Source organism: Macaca fascicularis, chromosome 8 (assembly GCF_037993035.2).
Source record: "Macaca fascicularis isolate 582-1 chromosome 8, T2T-MFA8v1.1".
NCBI classification, from domain to species: Eukaryota; Metazoa; Chordata; class Mammalia; order Primates; family Cercopithecidae; genus Macaca; species Macaca fascicularis.
The window spans coordinates 132,314,255-132,318,973 of NC_088382.1; the positions used below are offsets into that span (position 1 = coordinate 132,314,255).

At 38.1% G+C, this 4,719-nt stretch overlaps 1 non-coding gene across 1 annotated transcript; it reads left to right on the forward strand.

The window, feature by feature from the left end:
- The first annotated feature begins 2,964 nt into the window (after nt 1-2,964).
- LOC123575409 (small nucleolar RNA U13) lies at nt 2,965-3,068 on the forward strand. Its single transcript, XR_006700699.1, has one exon. It is a non-coding gene; the product is annotated as a small nucleolar RNA U13 (small nucleolar RNA).
- The last annotated feature ends 1,651 nt before the right edge of the window (nt 3,069-4,719 follow it).

The window sequence follows — 4,719 nt, forward strand, 5'->3', positions numbered from 1 at the left end:
TTTTAATGGTCCATGGTCTCTTGATATAATTTTGTTCTTCTCCTTTTCCAGCATTGTGGTGCTAATTAGGAGACTTTTATATAAACCTCTTCCCTAACCATTTCAGCAAGTCACAGTTCATTACACCCAAAAGCATCAGTCCAAATGCTAACATAGTAAATACCATGGCTACAGGCCCTACCCCACCCCACCCCTGAAAAAGAGATCAATGATCCATGGGTGTTGGCTGCAATGTAAAAGTCAAAACCTGACTGCAGTTAAGTTTGTAGGGGCCCTGGCATTGTTACCTGCCTAGGAATTGATGACCTACCATTTTCAAGCTCTCCTATAAATATGAACTGGGTTCTTGGCATAGAGTTTCCACAAACTCACCAGTGCACTACTTCCTAAATACAGATATCCCTCATTCTCTTTCTCTAAGTATGAAATGGAATCCAAACTTTGGTCAAGCTTTCAAAAGACATCCTTCTCACTAATTCTTCCCAAGGATCTCTGCTTTAATCTAAGAGAACGATAGGCAGCCATGCCAACTTCCTACATCTATTATCAATTCTGAAAATGCTGTTCCAATTTCCTTTCAGCCACATGCTAAAACATCTTCTCACCCTCACCATAAAATCGTTCAATGCTATAAGAAGATATTATAGACTTCCACGTAAAAGTGGTAGATGGAACATAAACATTACTTCTGCTCTGTCCCAGAAATTCCAATAAATATTACAGCAAAGAAAAAAAAATTTTTTTTTGAGATGGAGTCTCACTCTGTCACCCAGGCTGGAGGGCAATGGCCTGATCTCGGCTCACTGCAAGCTCCACCTCTTGGGTTCAAGCGATTCTCCCACCTCAGCTTCCCAAGTAGCTGAGATTACAGGCACCCGCCATCATGCCCAGCTAATTTTTGTATTTTTAGTAGAGACGGGGTTTCACTATGTTGACCAGGCTGTTCTCAAACTCCTGACCTCAGGTGATGTACCCGCCTTGGCCTCCCAAAGTGCTGGGATTACAGGCATGAGCTACTGCACCTGGCTGGAAAATTTTTTTACAGCATTAAACCTCAGTGAAAAAGATAACCAGAAAGAACATAAAAGAGTAAAATCTGGAGCTCTAGGAAGCAGATGAACCAGTGATAACTCACTTAGCAGACCTGAGAAAGCTGAACCCCAAGCTGACAATGAGAATAAGCCCGATTTTCACTGCAGAATCCCAGGGTACCACTGGACATGGGTGGGAAGTTGAGTCTGTTGACAAGATGACTGGCGGGAAGCATGTTTAAGAAGGGGATAGACCCTCCCCAGGCCCCTCATCCTGCCCCTTCCCCAACCCAGACAACTGAAGGCGTAATTCTTGGAAACAATAAAGCATAGTGGGGCATATATGTCATTGTTGAGGGCAGGGACAGTGCACTGAACACAGGAAGATTAAGTGAGAGGTAACACACTGAATATGAGGACCTTAGTTCTCAGAGCATGAGAAGCCAGACTTAACACTGCTTGTCGGAGACTGAAGCACACCTCTCTAGGAAGTCTATATACTCCAAGAAAAGATATAGCAGTGCCAACAACAGAATTCCCGCAGAGAAGCAGATTGGCCAAATTACCTTGCAAGTAGTGAGTTCAGAGTTAACAAGTTCCACCCCCACACACTGAGTTTCTAATTTGCTTTTAAGTGTCTCATTTCAAAATGTGAGCCTTAGTCAATGATCACCAAAACTCTAAGGAAATTCCCTAACTTGAAAAATACAGGTGGCCGTTTAACAACATGGGGTTAAGGGTACCAACCCCCAAGCAGCTGAAAATCTACATATAACTTTTGACTCTCCAAAAACTTAACTGCCAATAGCTTACTCTTGACTGGAAGACTTACCAATAACATAAAACAATCACTAAACACTTTTTATGATATATGTATTATATGTTGTATTGTTACAATAAAGTAAGCTAGAGAAAAGAAAATGTTATGAAGAAAATCATAAGGAAGAAAAACTATATGTATTATTTATTGAGTGGAAGTGGATCATCACAAAGGTCCTTACCTTAGTCATCTTCACATTGAATAGGCTAAGGAAAAGAAGCAAGAGACAGGGCTGATCTTGCTGTCTCAGGGGTGGCAGAAGCAGAAGATAATCCACATATTAGCAGACTCAAGCAGTTCAAGCTCATGTTTTTCAAGGGTCAAAATATTAGGAGGGGGAAAAAAGCAACTTATAGAAAACTCTGCAGGAAAATAAAAACTTCAAAAGGAAACTATCATCAGCATCCCCAGACAAATAGGAGAAGTTATTGTAATTTATTAAATAAAAACAATGCTCTAGCAAAAGGAAAACAATTTTAAAACAAGAGAGGAATTATAAATTCAAATTTGACAGCCAGAATGAAAATTTCAGTCAAAGAGTTAGAAGATAAATTTAGGGAAATCTCTTAGAAAGTTGAATGAAAAATCAAAGAGATAGAAGATATGATACAAAAAATAAGAAATATAGAAAATCATTCTAGGAGTTCATCAACTGAGTAACTAAAATTTCAGAAAAAGAACTTGAAAAATAGAAGAAAAAAGAGAAAAGAAATAATCCAAGAAATTTCTTAGTACTGAACGGCATGAGTTTCCAGACTTAAAAGTTACAGTAAATATTCAGTACAATAGGTAAAAATAAATTCACACTAAGTTCCATCATCTTAAACTTTCAGAACAATAGACATAAAAGAGGGAGTTTTAAAACTTTTCAGAAAAAGGTAAAAATGATTGCTCAAAATACCAAAATGACTGTGGCTTTCTCAACAGCCCCAGTAGAAGCAAAAAGATAATGTAACAATGACTTTAGAATTCTGTAGAAAAAAATTATTTCTAGCCTAGAATTCTATACCTATCAAAATTAACAATTAAATATTTGGGTGAGATACAAACATTTCAGACGTAAGTCTCAAAACAATTACCTGCCATGAGCCCATTCTCAGGAAGCTACTGGAGATCCTTTTGTAGTTTATAAGCGTGATGATTGGGTGTTCATGTCTATGCATGAGATGTGCCTACCTCAAACCTTGTTGTGATGTTGGCACACTTCCCATCTGATGTGAAAAAGGAAAAAAAGAAAAAAGAGAAGAAGCAGCAGCTACTAGATAAGTCCAAAATTAGGAGGCGAAGCAAGAAAGAGAAAGACATGGAGTCTGGAAAGTAAGAACATCAATCCAAGAAAGAGCAAAGGAAATCTCAGACATAAAGGCGAAGGGAGATCCAAATACAGCCATGTACTCAGCCTAGAAATAAACTAGTCCCGGTTGGAGCAGCTCAGCAGGGCGCAGGAAAGATGGTCAAAAGATGGCTTTGTTAGAATACCTGATGTGAGTGAGTGTATTGAGAGGAAATGTAAACAACCGAGGAGAAAGTTTGGAGTGAATTAGTGATAGAAAACAAAACAAAGGAAGAAAAAACAATAGAGCTATTAACTCCAGGAAAACCTAAAGATTGTGCAAGAAAATAAAAGTAAGCACATTTCAGCTGTGAAGAGTATTTATAGGGACAGGAAAGTATACACACTGAATATTAACCTAAGCAAAATTATGAAATAACAGTAGTGGGATAATGGGAGCATGGGGGTCCAGGGGTTCAGGAACTGTACATGACGGGGCGTGGTAGAAGTGGTAAAAGAGGGCTAAAATAGTGGGAGGCTAGCAGTTAATGCTTAAGGCATTAGGCAAAAAAGAAGGAGCACTATAAGCATATACCAGTGACATGGAGGCAAAACCAAAAGCAAGAGGTGGATGTGTTGATTCTAGGAAGCAGGAAATGATGGATCAAGAGAAGAGTCTATTGTTTTTCATTATGCCTTCTAAAATTATTTGACCCTGAAAATTATGTATGTGTATAATCAAAATTAAAACTAAATTTTAAAATAATCATGCATCAACAGTAAATTAAAAGGATGATTTTAATTTGGCTTCTCTTTTTTATGTGCACACATAGACACACAGTGCCATTTGGGCAATACATTTTGCAAAGCATCTAAATGCATGAAAATATTCCAGAGAAGTGTTAATGATGGCCTGGGCCAATCTGTCTTTTGTAAATAATTTCTCAGGCAAGTATACTAATTAGAGCTAAGATAGGCAAATGATACAACAAGCCACCAGTCAAGAGCATTTGCTGCTCATCTATTGAATATATAGCAATAAATATTCAACATTCTGTGGGGTAAACAACCAAGTGTAAGATATGGTTTCTAGCATTATGGATTTTATGATTCAATTAAAGACATGAAACATAAACTTGTGTAAAGTTAAATGACAGTACAAAATGTATAAATAAGGTTTATTTCAAAATTAAAAGATGTTGCAAGATAATACATGACTTTTGCTAAGTCAATGCCACAAACTACAGAAGTGTTACCGTTTAGAACAAAGAAAAGTCAGGATGCAGGAAATGGATCTCAGAGAAAAGAGATTAGAAATAGGTCCTGAAAAAATGGGCTGGGTTTGAATGAATGGAGGAATGGGGGAATTCCAAATGCAGATCCAGGAAAGGAAGATGTCGTCTTAGTACAGTGAAGAGATTACAGGTTTCAGAGTCTAGGCGTTTGAGTGAGAGCCTGCTCACCACAATGGGATGGCAATTAGCCTTTGGCCTGAGGAAAGCAACTGGTTCAGAATAAAGTATGTCTATCACCCACCGTGAGGCCAAGAATCCAGTCAGATGTCCTGTTGGGATGTGTATCCGTCATTTTATGAG